Source organism: Ochotona princeps, chromosome 2 (assembly GCF_030435755.1).
Source record: "Ochotona princeps isolate mOchPri1 chromosome 2, mOchPri1.hap1, whole genome shotgun sequence".
Classification (NCBI taxonomy): Eukaryota; Metazoa; Chordata; class Mammalia; order Lagomorpha; family Ochotonidae; genus Ochotona; species Ochotona princeps.
Genome location: NC_080833.1, coordinates 148303667 through 148323492, shown reverse-complemented (window position 1 = coordinate 148323492; position 19826 = coordinate 148303667).

Here is a 19826-nt window from a genome sequence, read left to right as displayed (position 1 = left end):
AGGGCAGCAGACGGTCCCTCTCCCTGAGGCCCCCACAGAGAGGGGGTCCCGAGGGGAACCTCTTGCTGAGGCCCCAGCAGAGAGAGAAAGAGAGAGAGAGAAAGGAGGGCCGAGGGTCCCTCTCACTGAGACCGTAGCAGAGAGAGAGGGGGGTTCGGGGTTCCCTCACTCTAAGATCCCAGCATCGAGGGAGTGGGGCTGCGGCTGTCCCTCTCGCTGAGGCCCCAGCATAGGGGGTTCCGAGGGTGACCCTCTCGTTGAGGCCCCAGCAGCGAAGGATGCGGTTCTGAGGGGGACCCTCTCGCTGAGGCCCCAGCGGAGTGGGTGCCGAGGGGACCGGCTCTTGCTGCTTACCTGGAGAGTGAATCATCGGACAGAAGATCTTCCTCTCTGTCTCTCCTCCTCTCTGTATCTCGGACTTTGGAATGAAAAAAAAATAAAAGTCCATGAAGCCATCTTGGTAGCTCATCAGGGAGATGCTCCACTTGCCAAAAAACGCCCAGAGCCTGCATCTCAGGGGGCTCTGCAAGGAATGGGGGTGGCAGTAAGGTTTCCTGGGACCTCATCTGGCACAGTACAACCCCAGTGGGCTGGTGTGTAACACCAGCTCACAGAGGTCCTGTGGGACGCAGGTGCGGGACTCCAGCTCTCAGGGCCTCCAAGATGCTGGTGTTGGACTCCAGCTCCCTGAGGGCCTGTGGGCATGCTGACATAGGACACCACCGCCCAGGGTTCTTTAAGTGCCTTGCTCTTAAAGGCACCCTGACACTTCCTATCACAGAGGCCCGGGCTGATGCTAGGCCCCAAGCGTCCTGCACCCTCCCGGGCTTTGGTATTTGGGCTGTTCGGCTTTGGAGCCCTGATCTTTCAACAACACGTGTACCAGAATACTGTCTGTGACCCCCACCTCACCCTAGGATGGCTCGGGTTGGACTGTCTAGAGCTCAGAAGGCCTGAGCCCACCAGGGGTAGAAAGGGCAGCTTGGGGCCTGGCGCCGTAGCCTAGCAACTAAAGTCCTCGCCTTGGTAGAGCCAGGATCCCATATGGGCACCGGTTTTAATCCCAGCTGCTCCACTTCCCATCCAGATCCCTGCTTGTGGCCTGGGAAAGCTGTCAAGGACGGTCCAAAGCTTTGGAAACTTGCACCCATATGGGAGACCCAGAAGAGGCTCCAGGTTCCTGGCTTTGGATCGGCATGCACCAGCCATTGTGGCTCACTTGGGGAGTGAATCATCGGTCGGAAGACCTTTTTCTCTGTCTCTCCTCCTCTCTGTATATCTGACTTTGGAATAAAATAAATAAACCTGTAAAAAAAACCAAAAGGATAAGAAAAGAAAAGAAAAAAAGAAAAGAAAGAATGGCGGCTTTGGGCGCCCTCTCGTGGCCATCAGCACTCAGTGCGGGACGCTCATCCAAGGCTCTCCAGCATGGATGAAGGTCCTCTGCTGCAGGACCCCAGCAGGGAATACCGTCCTCTGCTGGCAGACTCAAAAAAAGAGGAGGGTCCTCTACTGCCGGACGCCAGCATAGAGAAGGGTCCTCGGATGTGGGACCCCAACAGAGAGTATGGTCATCTGGTGCTGGATCCTAGCAGAGAAGAGGGTCCTCTGGTGCTGGAACTCAGCAGAGAGGAGGGTGCTCCACTTCTGGACCCCAGCAGAGAGGAGTTTCCTCTGCTGCTGGACCACAGCAGAAGACAAGGCTCCTCTGGTGCTGCACTACAGCAGAGAGGAGGGTCCTCTGCTGCTGAACCCAAAAGAAGAGGAAGGTCCTCTGCTACGGGACTCCAGCCGAGAGGAGGGTCCTCTTCTGCTTCCTTTCTGCTGGACCCCAGCAGAGAGATGGGACCTCTCATGCTAGACACCAGCAGAGAGGATGGTTCTCTGCTGCTTCCTCTCTGCTGGGGTCCAGCAGAAGAAGAGGGTCCTCTGCTGTCAGACGCAGCAGCAGTGTAGGGTCCTCTACTGCCGGACCCAGACAGAGAGGAGGATTTTCTGCTGATCCACCCCAGCAGAGACGAGGCACCTCTGGTGGTATACTCCAACAGAGAGGGGTGTCCTCTGGTGCTGGGCCTAAGATCATAGAGGGTTCTGTTTTGCTGACCCAAGCAGCAGAGGGGGGTCCTTTTGTGCCTGACACCAAGAGCAGAGGAAGGTTCTCTGCTGCCGGACTGCAGCAGGGAAGAGTGTCCTCTGCTGCCGGATCCCAGCAGGGAGTAGGGTCCTCTGCTGCCGGAACCCTGCAGAAGGAGGGTCCTCTGCTGCCAGACCCCAGCAGCAGAGGGGGGTCTTCTAGTGCCATACCCCAGCAGCAGAGGGTGGTCCTCTGGTACCAGAAAACAGCAGCAGAGGAGGGTCCTCTGGTACCGGACTCCAAGAGCATAGGAGGTTCCTCTGCTGCCGGACCACAGCAGGGAGGAGGGTCCTTTTCTTCTGGATACAGGCAGGGAAGAGGATTGTCTGCTGCCAAACCCCAACAGCAGAGGAGGATCCTCTGGTGCCGGACCCGAGCAGTAGTTGAGAGTCCTCTTCTGCCGGAAACAGCAGGGAGGAGGGTCCTCTGCTGCAGGACGCCAGTAGAAGAGTATGGTCCTCTGCTGGGTCCTCTCTTTGGGGTCCAGTAGGGAATGAGGGTCCTCTGCAACTTCCCCTATGCTGTGGTCCAGCAGCAGATGATGGTCCTCTGCTGCAGGGGTCCAGCAGGAGGGGAGGGTCCTTTGCAGCTTCCTAACAGCTGGGGTCCAGCAGCAGAGGCAGGTCCTCTGCTGCCTGACCCAAGCAGCAGAAGGCGGTCCTCTTGTGCTGTACCCCAGCAGAGTAGAGGGTCCTCTGGTGCTGAACCCCAGCAGGAGAGGAGAGTCCTCGGGTACCGGACCGTAGCAGCACAAGTGGTTCCTCTGGTGCCAGACCCCAGAAGCAGAGGGGGGTCCTCTGTTGCTGGACCTCAGCACAAAGGGGAGTCCTCTGGTACTGGACCCCAGCAGCAGTGGAGGGTCCTCTGCTGCTGTACCCCAGCAGGAGAGGAGGGTCCTCTCATACTAGACACCAGCAGAGAGAATGTTCCTCTGCTGCTTCCTCTCAGCTGGGGTCCAGCAGAAGAGAAGGGTCCTCTGCTGTGGAACGCAGCAGCAGTGGAGGGTCTTCTAATGCCGGGCACAGCAGAGAGGAGGGTATTCTGCTGCTCCACCCCTGCAGAGAGCAGGGTCCTCTGGTGCTCCACCCCAGCAGAGAGGGGTGTCCTCTAGTGCCTGACCCCAAGAGGAGAGGAAGGTCCTCTGCTGCTGGACACCAGCAGAGAGGAGGGTCCTCTGCTGCTGGACCCAGTAGCAGAGGCGGGTCCTTTGCTGCCAGACCCAGTAGCAGAGGTGGGTCCTTTGGTGTTGGACTCCAAGAGCAGAGGAGGTTCTCTGCTGCTGCACCTCAGCAGCAGAAGGCGGTTGTCTGCTGCTGGACCCCAGCAGGAGAGGAGAGTCCTTGGGTACCGGACCACAGCAGCACAAGTGGTTCCTCTGGTGCTGGTCCCCAGCAGCAGGGGGAGATCCTCTCGTGCCGGAACCCAGAAGCAGTGAGGGGTCCTCTGGTGCCAGAAACAGCAGCAGAGGGAGGACCTCTGCTTCCGGACTCCAGCAGCAGAGGGGGGTCCTCTGCTGCAGAAACCCAGCAGAAAGAGGGTTTTCGGCTGTCGGCCATCAGGAGCATAGGGGAGTCCTCTGGTGCTGGACCCCATCAACAGAGGGGGGTCTTCTGTTGCCAGACACTAGCAGCAGAGGAGGGACTTCTGCCGCCAAACGCCATTAGAAGAGGGTCACCTGCTGTTTCCTCTCTTTGGGGCCCAGTCGGGGACGAGGGTCCTCTTCAACTTCCTCTGTGCTGTGGTCCAGCAGCAGAGGAGGGTGCTCTGATTCAGGAGTCCAGTAGAAGAGGAGGGTCCTCTGCTGCTTCCTCTCTGCTGGATTCTAATATAGATGAGGATCCTTTGGTGCTGAACCCCAGTAGAAGAGTAGAGTCCTCTGCAGTGTCCTCTCTTTGGGGTCCAGTAGGCAATGAGGGTCCTCTGCAACTTCCCCTCTGCTGTCGTCCAGCAGCAGAGGACGGTCCTCTGCTGCAAGTGTCCAGCAGAGGAGGGTCGTTTGCTGCTACCTCTCCACTGGGGTCCAGCAGCAGAGGAGGCTCCTCTGCTGCTGGACCCCAGAAGCAGAAGGCAGTCCTCTGGTACTGGACCCCACCAGCAGGGGACGTTCCTCTGCTGCCGGACCACAGCAGAAATCGAGGGTCCTAGGCTTCCGGACCCCAGCAAAGAGGATCATCCTCTGCTGCCGGAACTTTGCAGAAGAAGGTGGTCCTCTGCTGCAGGACGTAAGTAGAAGAGGAGAGTCCTTGCTGCTTCCTCTCTGCTGGGATCCAATAAATAGGTGGGTCCTCAGATACTGGAACCCAGGAGAGAGGAGGGTCCTCTGCTGTCTGACCCCAGCAGGGAGGAGGTTCTCTGCTGCCAAATAACAGCACAGAGGATAGTCCTCTGGTGCCAGACCACTGCAGAGAGGAGGGTCTTCTGCTACTGGTGCCAGCAGAAAGAGGTGGGTACTCTGCTGTAGGACACCAGTAGAAGAGGAATGTCCTCTGCTGCGTCCTCTCTTTGGGGTCCAGCAGGGAGGAGGGTCCTCTGCTACAGGGGTGCAGGGTCCTCTGCTGCCAAGCCCCAGTAGCAGAAGGGGGTCCTCTGGTGCCAGACCACAACAGAGAGGAGTGTCCTCTGCTGCTTCCTCTCTGCTGAGGTTCAGCAGGGGAGGACCTCTGCTACTGGACCCCAGCTGCTTAGGAGGGTCTTCTGGTGCCAGACCCCAGCAGAAGGGGGGTGTTCTCTGCTGCCACACCTCTTAGCAGAGGAAGGTCCTATGCTGCCAGACCACAGCAGAGGAGTTTCCTCTACTGCAGAAACCCAGCACAGAGGAGGGTCCTCCTCTTTGTCCTCTCTTAGGGGTCCAGCAGGAGACGAGTGTCCTCTGTAACTTACTCTCTGCTGTGGTCCAGCAGCAGAGGATGATCCTCGGAGGCAGGGGTCCAGCAGTAGAGGAGGATCCTCTGCTGCTGGAACACAGCAGAAGAGGAAGGTCCTCTGCTGCAGGACCCCAGCTGAGTAAAGGTTCCTCTTCTGCTTTCTCTCTGCTGTGCCACAGCAGAGAGGAGGGTCCTTTGCTGCTGGACCAAAGCAGAGAGGAGGGTCCTTTGCTGCTTCCTTTCTGCTGGGGTTCCTAATCAGAGGAGGGTGCTCTGCTACCGGACACAACAGCAGTGGAGGGTCCTCTGCTGCAGGACCACAGCTGGGAGGAGGGTCTTTCGTACTAGTCCCCAGCAGAGAGGATGGTCCTCTGCTGCTTGAACCCAGCTGGGAGGAGGGGCCTCTGCTTCCGGACCCCTGCAGAGAGGAGTCTTCTGATGCCGGACCCGAGCAGCACAGGAGGTTCCTCTGATGCCGGAATAGAAGCAAACGAGGGTCATCGGCTGTTGGACCGCAGATGGCAGGAGGGTCCTCTGCTGTATGAACCCAGCAGCAGAGCAGCGTCCTCTGCTGCTGGACCCCAGGAGTAAGGAGGGTCCCTGCTGCTCGACCCCAGCAGAGACTAGGGTACTCTGGTTTCGGACCTCAGCAGAGAGAGGTGTCCTCTGGTGTCGGACCCCAGCAGCAGAGGATGGTCCTGTTCTGCGGTACCCGAGCAGGGAGGAGGGTCATCTGCTGCTGTACCATAGCAAGGAGGAAGGACCTTTGTGGCCGGACCCCAGCAGCAGAGTTGGGTCCTCTGGTCCCCGACCTGAGCAACCTAGTAGGGTCTTCTGGTGCAGGGCCTCAGAAGGGAGAAAGGTCCTCTGCTGCCAGACCACAGCAGCAGAGAGGGGTACTCTGGTTCCGGATCCTAGCAGCAGAGTGGGTGTCCTCTGCTGCCAGACAATAGCAGCAGAGGGGGATCCTCTGGTGCTGGAACCCAGCAATAGAGGGGGGTACTCTGCTGCCAGACAACAGAAGCATAGGGGGATCCTATGGTTCCGGAACCCAGCAAAGAAGGGGAGTCCTCTCCTGCTGGATCCCAACAGCTGAGGAGTGTCCTCTGGTACCAGACCCCAGCAGAGAGAAGGGTCCTCTGCTGCCAGACGCCATCACAAGACTAGGTCCTCTGCTGCGTCCTTTCTTTGGGGTCCAGTATGGGACAAGGGCTCTCTGCAACTTCCTCTCTGCTGTGGTCCAGCAGCAAAGGAAGGCCTCTGCTGCAAGGGTGCAGCAGCAGCAGAAAAGAGTCCTCTACTGTGGGACGCCAGCAGCAGAGCAGCATCCTCTGCTGCCAGACCACAGCAGCAGAAGGGGATCCGCTGCTGTTGGATACCAGCAGCAGAAGCTAGTCTTCTGCTGATGGACCCCAGCAGCAGAGGGGGTTCCTACAGTACCAGATGCCAGCAGATGAGGGTGGTCCTCTGGTACCGGATCCCAGCAGAGAGGAAGGTCCTCTGGTGCCAGGCCCCAGCAGTAGAGGAGTGTCCTATGGGCCCGGACCCCAGCAGCAGGGAGGTGGGTCCTCTGGTGTGGAACCCCAGGAGTGGAAGAGGATCCTCTGGTGCAGGACCACAGAAGAGAGGAGGGTCCACCACTGCCGGACCCCAGCAGAGAGGAGGGTCCTTTGCTCCCAGACCTCAGCAAAGAAGAGGGTGCTCTGGTGCCGAACATCAGCAGAGAGTAGGGTCCTCTGCTGCTGTACCTCAGCAGAGAGGAGGGTCATTTGCTGCCGGACTCCAGCAGACAGGAGGGACCCTGCTGCTGGGCCCAAGTCCATCAGGGAAGAGTGTCCTCTGGTGCTGGACCCTAGTAGGAGAGGAGGCTCCTATGCTCCCTGGCGCTAACACTGAGGAGGGACCTCTGCTGCCAGACCCCAGCAGAACAGGAGTGTCCTCTACTGCTTCCTCGGTTTGATGCCCACCCGGAGAGGAGTGTCCTCTGCAGCTTCCTCTCTGCTGGGGTACAGCAGAGAGGAGAGTCCACTGGTGCCGGACCCCAGCAGAAGAGGAGTGTATTCTCCTGCGTCCTCTCCCTGAGGTGCAGCATGAGGGGAGGGTCCTCTGCAACTTCTTCTCTGCTGTGGTCTAGTAGCAGGGGAGAACCTCTTTGCAGCAGTCCCGCAGAAGAGGAAGATAGTCTGCTGTTTGGCCCCGGAAGGCAGGAGGTTCCCCGGCTGCCATACCCCAGCAGGGAGGAAAATCCTCTGCTGCCCCCCTCAGCAGCAGAGGAGGATCCTCTGGTGCCAGAACCCAGGAGCAGAGGAGTGTCCTCTGCTTCCAGACCACAGCATGGAGGAGGGTCCTCTACAGCCAGAAACCAGCAGTGAGGAGGATGCTTTGCTACCAGAACCCAGCATCTGAGGGGGGTCCACTTGTGCCGGACCCCAGCAGCAGAGGAGTGTCATCTGCTTCCAGACCCCAGCATGGAGGAGGGTCCTCTGTTACCGGAACTCAGTTGAGGGGAGGGTCTTCTGCTGCCGGACCCCAGCAGGGAGGAGGTTCCTCTGCTTCCGGATTCCGGAAAGTTATCTGAGTACCTCATCTGTGAACCATCAGTGCTAATCAGCTGGTGTGTAATTCCAGTCTCAGAGGGTCCATGGACATGCTGACGTCGGGCCCCAGATTCCGCAGGGATTGGTGAATGCTGAATTAGGATCGAGGTCCAAGAGTACTCGTGGGTACACAGACATGGGACCCCAAGTCTCACGGGGCCATAGGGCACACTGATGTGGGACTCCAGCTCCCAGAGGGTCCGTGTGCACCCTCACATGAGATTCCAGCTCCCATAGGACTCGTGGGCTTTCTGACTGGGACTCCAGATCCCTCAGGGCCTCTGGGGACCGTGACGTGGAACTCCAGCTTCTAGTTCTCCTTGTGCCCTAGGTTCTACCTTGCTGGTGAAGACAGACAGCCACTTCCTAGCACAGAGGCCTGGCCTGATGCAAGGCCACAAGCGTCCTCCACCCCCACCTGATCCTTCATATGCAGGCTGTTCGGCCTTGGAGCCCAATCTTCAAGGGACACATATAAAGGAATTCTGTCCAGGATTCCCACCTGACACTAGGATGGCTGGGGCTGGACTTTCTACTTCTCAAAATGCCTCAGCCAACCAGGGGGAAAAAAGGCAGCTTATGTGCCCTCTCATGCACAGCAGGACTCACTGCAGGACGCTCCTCCAGGCTCTCCTGCACAAACAAGGGAAACAAACCCAGCCTAAGAGACATTCACTCTCAAGGACACACTTTGGAGCGGTTGCACAGAAGTCCCAGGACAGAAGCCATACGCATACCCTTGGGTTCTGCATTGGCAGACAAAAGCAGACTTCAGTCACAGCACAGCACACAGCACACAGCACACTCCCTGCCAGGAGGCCAATAGCAATCTTTCTCTTTCTGCCTTCTTGCCTGAGTGCCTGAATCTGTCCTGTTTGCTTGGAGCACACAGGAACAGAGAGGGAGAGAGAGAGCAATCTTTCTTGCATCTGCTGCCTCTCTTCCCCAGGGACCACCACCAGAGCTAGATGTGGCTGGGCCAGGACAAGCCTGAGAACCAGGAGCTTCCTCCACATGTCCCATAGGGGCACAGGGGCACAGGGGCACAAGCCCCTGCGCCATCCTCCGTTGCTCTCCCAGCACCATCGGCAGGGAGCTGGACTGCAGAGGATGCTGTCAGGTCTTGAAGCAGCACCCATACAGCTGAACTGCACACAAGCATCACAGGCTGAGTCTTGACACCTTAGGACCCCTCCCCAACCACCACAACCCGCACCACCCGACAACATCCTTTACCAGTTTCTTCTGCAGCTCCTTCAACAGGCCGGTGAAAGTACCTGTCCCCCTTGCTGGCACAACTTTGGCTGTTCCGTGCTGAGAGAGCAGCGGGCACCAACAAGGCATCCAGGCATGCTGCTACTCTACCTCTCCTGGTGAGAAAGCCTCTGTGGAGAAGACACGTCAGCTGTTGTGGTTTCTTGGTTCAGGTGGCACACCAGTGGCAGCTGATGGTTCACAGGTTGTCCGCAGCAGGAGAAAGGGTCTTGAATCCAGGATGGTCCTGGAATAGGGTGAAGCATTCCCTGGTGAACGAGAGGGCAATTGCATTTGACAGGGCACTCTGGAACCAAATTCATGCCTCCAATGCACACGACACATGTTTAATATGATGCCTGGTAGAATGGAATATGGTCCCTGTGATCCCATTCTTGAAGATGGCATGGGAGGCCCTCCCTTTTGCAGGTTTGGTGGCTCCCCATCCACCATCCCTGCTAGACAGTGAGAATGCATGTCCAGGGTGCTCTTGCAGCAACTAAGGCCTGGGACTTCCTATTCCAGATGACTGGTGACCTCTGGTGCTTACTTACCCATCCACCTGCTCCTGGCTTAGGAGCCCACATGCCCAGATTCCACCCAGCTAAGCAGAAGAAGTCCGAGTGGTGTATCACACTAAGTGCCACTCCACAAATGCAAAAATGCACAAAGGCCTCTGTGCAGCCCATCGGGGAGCTTCACCACTTGCTAAAGAACACCTAGTTCCTGCCCCTAATGGTGCTCTGTGAGGAAAGAGAGTGGTGTAAATGTTTCCAAGGATCTCATCTGCGAAAGACCAGTGCTAGTCAGCTGTTGAGTAACTCCAGGTCCCAGAGGGTCCATGGGCACACTGACGTGGGACACTAGCACACAGAGGGTGCGTGGGCACAATGACCTAGGATTTCAACTCTCAGAGGGACCATGGACAAACTGATGTGAGTCTCCATGTTTCAGAGGGCCCTTGGAGAGACTGATGTGGGACTCCAGCTCCCACAGGGCCTCTGGGTGCCCTGACTTGGAACTCCAGCTCGCAGGTTTCCCCAGTGCCCTCTGATGTTCCTTGCTGGTGAAGGCACACAGCCACCTCCTAGCACAGAGGCCTGGGCTGATGCAAGGACACAGGCATCCTATACACACTCCTGGACCTTGGCATGCGGGCTGTTCTGCCTTGGACCCCAATATTCCAGCATCCTGTGTCCAGGAACACTGTCCGGGAGCACCACCTGACGCTAGGATGCCTTGGGCCAGGCCGTCTTGTGCTCAAAAGGCCTGAGCCCACAAGGGGTAGAAAGGCAGCTTTGCATGCTCTCTCGTGTACAGTTGAACTCACGGCAGGACGCTCTTCCAGTCTCTCCTGCCCAGACATGGGAATCAAACCTGGCCTGAGAGAAATTCACTATCAAGGACACTTTTTGAAGAGGTTTCACAGGAGTGCCAGGACGGAAGACCTACGTATGCCCTTGGGGTCTGCATTGGCAGACAAAAGCAGTCTAGAACCACAGGACACAGCACACAGCACTCACCCACCGAGCTAGGCAGAGGAATACCGCGTGTTGTATCACCATAACTGCCACTCCACACATGCAAAACCACATGAAGGCCTCTCCGCAGCCCATCAGGGAGCTGCTCCACTTGGTAAAGAAAGCCAAGGGCCTGCCTAGGGTTGCTCAGTTAGGAAAAGAGGTGGTGTAAATGTTTCTGGGGTCCACATCTGTGAAAAATCAGGGCTTGTCAGCCTGTGTGCAACTCCAGGTCCCAGAGGGTCTGTTGGCACGCTGATGTGGGACTCCAGCTCCCAGGTTTCTCCCCGTGCCCTAGGTTGTACCTTGCTGGTGAAGGCACACAGCCACTTCCTAGCACAGAGCCTCAGCCTGATGCAAAGCTACAAGTGTCCTCCAACCCCTCCTGGACCTTGGTATGAGGGCTGTTCTGCCTTGGACCCCAATCTTCCAGCGACACATATCCAGAAACAATGTAATGGACCTCCACCTAACACTAGGATGGCTCTGGCTGGGCCTTCTTGTGCTCAAAAGGCCTGAGGACAACCAGGGGTAGAAAGGGCAGCTTTGCGCACCCTCTTGTGGTCAGCAGGACTCATTGCATGACGCTCCTCCAGGCTCTACTGCACAAACAAGGGAAACAAACCTGGCTTGAGAGACAGTCACTCTCAAGGACATTCTTCGGAGAGGTTGCACAGGAGTCCCAGGACTGAAACACTACACATGTCCTTGGGGTCTGCGTTGGCAGACAAAAGCAGTCTAGAGTCACAGCACAGTACACAGCACACAGCACACTCCCTCCCAGGAAGCCAGCAGCTTTCTTTCTCTTCCTTCCTGCCTGCCTGTATCCCTCTGTCCTGCTTGCTTTGAAGCACAGAGGAAGAGAGAGTGATACAGAGCAAACTTTCTTGCATCTGCTGCCTCACTTCCACCAGAGCCAGCTGTGGCAGGGTCAGGACAAGCCCAGGAACCAGGAGCTTCATTCACATGTCATAAAGGTTCACGGGGAACAGGGGCACAACCCCATCACCATCCTCCACTGCTCTCCCAGGATCATCAGCAGGGAGCCTGATTGCAGGGGAAACAACCAGGACTTGAAGCAGCACCTATACAGGCCATCTGCCTGGCAGGCTGAGGCTTGACACCCTTGGACACCACACTGAGGCCCCAGAAGACGGGGTTCCTGAGGTGGACCCTCTCGCTGAGGCCCCAACAGAGAGAGAGGGTCACGTAATGAGGATCTCTCTCGCTGAGGCTCCAGCAGAGGGGATCCCGATGGGAACCCTCCCACTGAGGCATCCACAGAGAGGGAAGCTGGCTCAGGGGGCACTCTCGCTGAGGCCGCAGCAGAGGGGGTCCCGAGTGGTACCTTCTCGCCTAGGCCCCAGCAGAAAGGTTAGATGGCTCCAGGTGTCCCTGTGGCTGAGGCCCGAGCAGAAGGGGTCCCAAGGAGTACCTCTTGCTGAGGCCCCTGCAGCCAGAGAGGGGTCGCCAGGGTTCCACCTCGCTGAGGCCCCAGCAGAGGGTGTCCCGAGGGTGACCCTCTCACTGAGGTCCCAGCAGCGAGGGAGGGGTTCGCCAGGGGTTCCTCTCGCAGAGGCCCCAGCAGAGGGGCTCCTGAGATGGAACTTCTCGCAGATGCCTCAGGAGATAGGGAGGGAAGGGGGGTCAAAGGGTACCTCTCACTGAGGCCCAAGCAGAAGTAGTCCAGAGGGGGACCCTATCGCTGAGGCCCCTGCAGATGAGTTCCCAAGGTGGATGATCTTGCTGAGGCCCCAGCAGAGGGGGTCCTGAGGGCAAACCTCTCGCTCTGGCCCCAGCAGAGGTTCCTAGGGGGACCCTCTCACTGAGGCCCCAGCAGGGGGGGGTCTCGAGGGAGTCCCTCTCGCTGAGGCCTCAGTAGAGTGGCTCCAGAGGGTGACCCTCTCGCTGAGTCTCCAGCAGAGATGGAGGGGGTACCCGAGGGGTACCATCTTCCTGAGGCCTGAGGAGAGGGGGTCCCAAGGGGTACCTTCTCGCTGAGGCTCTAGCAGAGATGGAGAGCATGTCCGAGGGGGACCCTCTCACTGAGGTCCCAGCAGAGATGGAGAGGGGCTCTGGGTGTCCATCCAGCTGAGGCCTCAGCAGGGAGGGAGGGAGTTCTGGGGGTCCCAGTCACTTAGGACCCAGCAGATCAGGTTCCGAGGGGTACCCTCTCTTAGAGGGCCCAGCAGAGATAAGAGGCTCTGGCTGGGAGTGTCCCTCTCACTGAGGCCCCAGCAAAGAAAGTGTCCCTCTTGCTGCAGACCCAGTAGAGGTTGTCCCGAGTGGGACCCTCTTGTTGAGGCCCCAGCAGCGAGGGAAGGAGGGTCCGAGGGTGACCATCTCCCTGAGGCCCCAGCAAAGTGGGTCCCAAGGGGGACCCGCTCGCTGAGTCCCCAGCAGAGAGAGAGGGGAGTCTGAAGGGGACCCTCTCACTGAGGCCCCAGAGGAGAGAAAGAGAGTGTGTGTCCCGAGGTTGACCCTCTTGCTGAGGCCCCAGCAGAGTGGGTCCAGAGTGTACCCTCTCCCTGAAGCCCCAGCAGAGACAGAGGGGGAGTCTGAGGTTGACCCTCTTGCTGAGGCCCCTGCAGAGAGGGTGGGGGGCGCCAGGGGTCCCTCTCGTTGAGGCCCTAGCAGAGTTGGTCCCTAGTGGGACTCTCTCGCTAAGGCCAAGGCAGAGAGAGGGGGGGTCCGAGGGGGACTCACTTGCTAAGGTCACAGCAGATAGGGAGATGGGCTTCGGGTGTCCCTGTCGCTGAGGCCCCAGCAGAGGGGGACCCGAGAGGGACCCTCTCACTGAGGCCCCAGCAGAGAGAGAGGGAGGGATCCAAGGGGGACAATCTCACTGAGGCCCCAGCAGACAGAGATGTGCGGTCCGAGGGGGACCCTCCCACTGTGGCCCCAGCAGGGGAGGTCCCAAGGTGGACAATCTCGCTGAGGCCCTTGTAGAGGGGTCCCGAGTGGTCTCTTTTGCTAAGGCCCAGCAGCAAGTGAGGAGTCGCAAGGGGTCCTTTTCACTTTGGCCCCAGCAGAGGGGTCCGTAGGGGATCCTTCGTTGAAGCCCCAGCAGAGAGAGGGGGCCGAGTGTCCCACTCCCTGAGGCCCCAGCAGAGAGAAGGGGGGGTCCAAGTGCTAACTTCTTTCAGAGGCCCAACAGAAGAGAGAGGAGGGTGCCAAGGGTCCCTTTAACTGAGGCCCCAGCAGAGGGTGTCCGAGGGGCACCCTCTCGCTGAGGCCCCAGCAGCGAAGGAGGGGGCACTGGGAAACCCTCTCGCTGAGGCCCCAGCAGAGGGTGTCTTGTGGGAGTTCCTCTCGATGAGACCCCAGCAGAAGGGGTCTAGAGGATGACCCTCTGGCTGAGGCTCCAGCAGAGACGGAGGGGGTCCCGAGGGGGAGCCTCTTCCTGAGGCCCGAGGGTGTCCCAAGGGGTACCTTCTGGCTGAGGCTCCAGCAGAGAGAGAAGGGGTATCCAAGGGGGACCCTGTCACTGAGGCCCCAGCAGAGATGGAGGGGTGCTTGGTGGTCCGTGTCACTGAGGCCCCAGCAGCTAGGGAGGGGGTCCCGTGGTCCATCTTACTTAGGCCGCAGCAGACGGGGTCCCGAGGGGGACCCTCTCTCAGATGCCCAAGCAGAGATAGAGGCTCTGGCTCAGAGGGTCCCTCTCGTTGAGGCCCCATCAGAGAGAGAGAGAGAAAGGGGGTGGTTGTGAGTCCCTCTCGCGGAGGCCCCAGCAGAGAGAGAGGTGGGGTACAAGTGGCACCCTCTTGCTGAGTTCCCACCAGAGAAGAACAGAGAGAGAGGGCAGCAGACGGTCCCTCTCCCTGAAGCCCCCACAGAGAGTGTCCCGAGGGGAACCTCTTGCTGAGGCCCCAGCAGAGAGAGAAAGAGAGAGAGAGAAAGGAGGGCCGAGGGTCCCTCTCACTGAGACCGTAGCAGAGAGAGAGGGGGGTTCGGGGTTCCCTCACTCTAAGATCCCAGCATCGAGGGAGTGGGGCTGAGGCCCCAGCAGAGGGGGTTCCGAGGGTGACCCTCTCGTTGAGGCCCCAGCAGCGAAGGATGCGGTTCTGAGGGGGACCCTCTCGCTGAGGCCCCAGCAGAGTGGGTGCCGAGGGGACCGGCTGTTGCAGCTTACTTGGAGAGTGAATCATCGGACAGAAGATCTTCCTCTCTGTCTCTCCTCCTCTCTGTATCTCGGACTTTGGAATGAAAAAAAATAAAAGTCCAGAATCCCTCTTGGTAGCTCATCAGGGAGATGCTCCACTTGCCAAAAAACGCCCAGAGCCTGCATCTCAGGGGGCTCTGCAAGGAATTTGGGTGGCGGTAAGGTTTCCTGGGACCTCATCTGGCACAGTACAACCCCAGTGGGCTGGTGTGTAACACCAGCTCACAGAGGTCCTGTGGGACGCAGGTGCGGGACTCCAGCTCTCAGGGCCTCCAAGATGCTGGTGTTGGACTCCAGCTCCCTGAGGGCCTGTGGGCATGCTGATGTGAGAGTTCATCTCCCAGGGTTCTTTAAGTGCCCTGCTCTTAAAGGCACCCTGACACTTCCTATCACAGAGGCCCGGGCTGATGCTAGGCCCCAAGCGTCCTCCAACCCTCCCCGGCTTTGGTATGTGGGCTGTTCGGCCTTGGAGCCCTGATCTTTCAACAACACGTGTACCAGAATACTGTCTGTGACCCCCACCTCACCCTAGGATGGCTCGGGTTGGACTGTCTAGAGCTCAGAAGGCCTGAGCCCACCAGGGGTAGAAAGGGCAGCTTGGGGCCTGGCGCCGTAGCCTAGCAACTAAAGTCCTCGCCTTGGTAGAGCCAGGATCCCATATGGGCACCGGTTTTAATCCCAGCTGCTCCACTTCCCATCCAGATCCCTGCTTGTGGCCTGGGAAAGCTGTCAAGGACGGTCCAAAGCTTTGGAAACTTGCACCCATATGGGAGACCCAGAAGAGGCTCCAGGTTCCTGGCTTTGGATCGGAGTGCACCAGCCATTGTGGCTCACTTGGGGAGTGAATCATCGGTCGGAAGATCTTTTTCTCTGTCTCTCCTCCTCTCTGTATATCTGACTTTGGAATAAAATAAATAAACCTGCAAAAAAAACCAAAAGGATAAGAAAAGAAAAGAAAAAAAGAAAAGAAAGAATGGCGGCTTTGGGCGCCCTCTCGTGGCCATCAGCACTCAGTGCGGGACGCTCATCCAAGGCTCTCCAGCATGGATGAAGGTCCTCTGCTGCAGGACCCCAGCAGGGAATACCATCCTCTGCTGGCAGACTCAAAAAAAGAGGAGGGTCCTCTACTGCCGGACGCCAGCATAGAGAAGGGTCCTCGGATGTGGGACCCCAACAGAGAGTATGGTCATCTGGTGCTGGATCCTAGCAGAGAAGAGGGTCCTCTGGTGCTGGAACTCAGCAGAGAGGAGGGTGCTCCGCTTCTGGACCCCAGCAGAGAGGAGTTTCCTCTGCTGCTTGACCACAACAGAAGTCAAGGCTCCTCTGGTGCTGCACTACAGCAGAGAGGAGGGTCCTCTGCTGCTGATCCCAGAAGAAGAGGAAGGTCCTCTGCTACGGGACTCCAGCCGAGAGGAGGGTCCTCTTCTGCTTCCTTTCTGCTGGACCCCAGCAGAGAGATGGGACCTTTCATGCTAGACACTAGCAGAGAGGATGGTTCTCTGCTGCTTCCTCTCTGCTCGTGTCCAGCAGAAGAAGAGGGTCCTCTGCTGTCAGACGCAGCAGCAGTGTAGGGTCCTCTACTGCCGGACCCAGACAGAGAGGAGGATTTTCTGCTGATCCACCCCAGCAGAGACGAGGCACCTCTGGTGGTGTACTCCAACAGAGAGAGGTGTCCTCTGGTGCTGGGCCTAAGATCATAGAGGGTTCTGTTTTGCTGACCCAAGTAGCAGAGGGGGGTCCTTTTGTGCCTGACACCAAGAGCAGAGGAAGGTTCTCTGCTGCCGGACTGCAGCAGGGAAGAGTGTCCTCTGCTGCCAGATCCCAGCAGGGAGTAGGGTCCTCTGCTGCCGGAACCCTGCAGAAGGAGGGTCCTCTGCTGCCAGACCCCAGCAGCAGAGGGGGGTCTTCTAGTGCCATACCCAGCAGCAGAGGGTGGTCCTCTGGTACCAGAAAACAGCAGCAGAGGAGGGTCCTCTGGTACCGGACTCCAAGAGCATAGGAGGTTCCTCTGCTGCCGGACCACAGCAGGGAGGAGGGTCCTTTTCTTCTGGATACAGGCAGGGAAGAGGATTGTCTGCTGCCAAAGCCCAACAGCAGAGGAGGATCCTCTGGTGCCGGACCCGAGCAGTAGTTGAGAGTCCTCTTCTGCCGGAAACAGCAGGGAGGAGGGTCCTCTCCTGCAGGACGCCAGTAGAAGAGTATGGTCCTCTGCTGGGTCCTCTCTTTGGGGTCCAGTAGGGAATGAGGGTCCTCTGCAACTTCCCCTATGCTGTGGTCCAGCAGCAGATGATGGTCCTCTGCTGCAGGGGTCCAGCAGGAGGGGAGGGTACTTTGCAGCTTCCTAACAGCTGGGGTCCAGCAGCAGAGGCAGGTCCTCTGCTGCCTGACCCAAGCAGCAGAAGGCAGTCCTCTTGTGCTGTACCCCAGCAGAGTAGAGGGTCCTCTGGTGCTGAACCCCAGCAGGAGAGGAGAGTCCTCGGGTACCGGACCGTAGCAGCACAAGTGGTTCCTCTGGTGCCAGACCCCAGAAGCAGAGGGGGGTCCTCTGTTGCTGGACCTCAGCACAAAGGGGAGTCCTCTGGTACTGGACCCCAGCAGCAGTGGAGGGTCCTCTGCTGCCGTACCCAAGCAGCAGAGGATTGTCCTCTGCTGTAGGACCCCAGCAGCAAAGCAGTGTCCTCTGCTGCAAGACCCAACAGAGGAGGGTCCTCTGCTGTTGGACCCCAGCAGAGAAGAGAGTTCTCTGCTGCCAGACCCGAGCTGCAGTGGAGGCTCCTCTGTTGTAGGACCCAAGCAGCAAAGCAGTGTCCTCTGCTGTTGGACCCAGCAGAGAGGAGGTTCCTCTGCTCTTGGACCCCAGCAGAAGAGGATGGTCCTCTGCTGCATCCTCTCTTTGGGGTCCAGTAGTGGACGATGTTCCTCTGCAATTTCCTCTCTTCTGTGGTTCAGATGCAGAGGAGTGTCCTCTGCTGCAGGGGTCCAGCAGGAGAGGAGGGTCCTCTGCTGTTGGAAACAAGCATAGAAGGAGGGTTCTCTGCTGCAGGACCGTGGAAGAGAGGAGGGTCGTCTGCTGCTGGACCCCAGCATTGAGGAGGGTCCTCTTGTGCTGGACCTCAGCAGAGAGGTGTGCCTCTGGTGCCAGACTCCAGCAGCAGAAGGGGGTCCTCTGGTGCCGGACCCCAGCAGTAGAGGAGGCTCCTCTGCTACTGGACACAGTAGAGAGGGGAGTCTGTGGTGCGGTCAGACCCCAGCAGGGAGCAGGCTCTTCTGCTGGCGGACCCCAGCAGGGAGGAAGGCCCATTACTGCCGGATGACAGCAACAGAGGAGGGACCTCTGGTGCCTGACCCGAGGAACAGAGGAGGGTCCTCTGTTGTCAGACCCCAGCAGCGGGGAGAATCCTCTGCTGCCAGACAACAGCAGGACAGGATGGTCCTCTGGTGCTGGACTCCAGCAGCAGAGGCGGGTCCTCTGGTGCAGGACCACAACAGCAGAGGGGGATTCTCTGGTGCTGGACCACATCAGAAGAGGGAGTCATCTGGTGCTGGACCCTAGCATCAGAGGGGAGTCCTGTGATTCAGAAACCAACAGCAGAGGGAGGAACTCTGCTGCAGGACTCAGCAGAACATGGGTGTTGTTTGCTGCCAGAACCCAGCATAAGGAGTGTAATCTGCTACCAAACCCCAGCAGGACAAGGGGGTCCTCTGGTACCAAAACCCAGCAGCAGAGGGGGGTTCTTTGCTGCCAGACCCAAACAGCATAAGGGGGTTCTCTGCTGCCGGACTCCAGCAGAGAGGACTTCCTCTGCTGCCGGAAATCAGGAGAGGGGAGGGTCCTCTGCTGCAGGACCACAGCAGAGAGGAGGATCCTCTGTTGCTGGAACCCAGCAGAAGAGGAGGGTCCTCTGCTGCAGGACGCCAGTAGAAGAGTAGAATCCTCTGCGTGTCCTCTCTTTGGGGTCCAGTAGGAAACAAGGTTCCTCTGCCGCTGGACCCCAGCAGGATAAGAGAGTACTTGGGCACCGCACCACAGCAGAACAAGGTGTTCCTGTGGTGCCGGACCCTAGCAGCAGAGGGGAGTTCTCTGCTGCAGGAACCCAGCAGAAGGAGTGTTCTCTGCTGCCAGACCCCAGGAGCATACGGAGGTCCTCTGGTGCTGGATCCCATCAGCAGATGGGGATCTTATGGTGCCGGACGCCAAAAGCAGAGGAGGGTCCTCTGGTGCTAGACCCCAGCAGAGAGGGGTGTCCTCTGGTTTCAGACAACAGCAGCAGTGGTGGATGCTCTGCTGCTGTACCCAGCAGAGAGGGTGGTCCTCTGCCACCAGACCCCACCTGGGAGGAGGGCAATCTGCTTCCGGAACCCAGCAGGGAGGAGGGTCTTCTGGTGCCGGACCCCAGCAGCAGAGGAGGTCCACTGGTGCCGGACCCCAGAAGCAGAAGAGGGTCCTCTGCTGACGGACTCCAGCAGGGAGGAGAGTCCTCTGCTGCAGGAAACCAGCAGAAACAGGGTCCTCATCTGTCAGATCCCAGCCAAAGATTAGGGTCCTGTGCTTTGTCCTCTCTTTGGGGTCCAGCAGGAGATGAGTGTCCTCTGCAACTTCCTCTCTGCTGTGGTTCCGTAGCAGAGGAGACTGCTCTAGGCTGGGGTTCAGCAGCTAAGGACCCTCCTCTCTGCTGTGTCAGGCAGGAGATGATGCTGCTCTGCTTCTGGGATCTGACAGCAGGAGAGGAGGGTCCTCTGCTGCTGGATCAGGAAAGAAGAGGAGGGTCCTCTGCTGCAGGACTCCAGCCGATAGGAGCATCCTGGTGATTCCTTTCTGCTGGACCCCAGCAGAGATAAGGGTCCTCTCATGCTAGACACCAGCAGAGAGGATGGTCCTCTGCTGCTTCCTCTAAGCTGGGGTGCAGCAGAAGAGTAGGGTCATCTGCTGTTGGACGCAGAAGCAGTGGAGGGTCTTTTAAAGCCGGGCCCCAGCAGAGAGGAGGGTCCTCTGCTGCTCCACCCCAGCAGAGAGGGGTGTCCTCTGGTGCCCAACCCAAGCAGCAGAGGGGGTTCTCTTTTGCTGGACCACAGCAGAGAAGGGGATCCTCTGTTCCCTGACCCCAAGAGCAGAGTAAGGTCCTCTGCTGCAGGACCCCAGCAGAGAGGAGGGTCCTTTGGTGCTGTCGGACCCCAGCAGGGAGGAAGGTCCTCTGCTGCCAGAACCCAGCAGAAGGAGGATCCTCTGCTGCCAGATCGCAGCAGCAGAGGAGAGTCATGTGGTGCCGGACACCAGCACGAGAGGGGGTCCTCTGG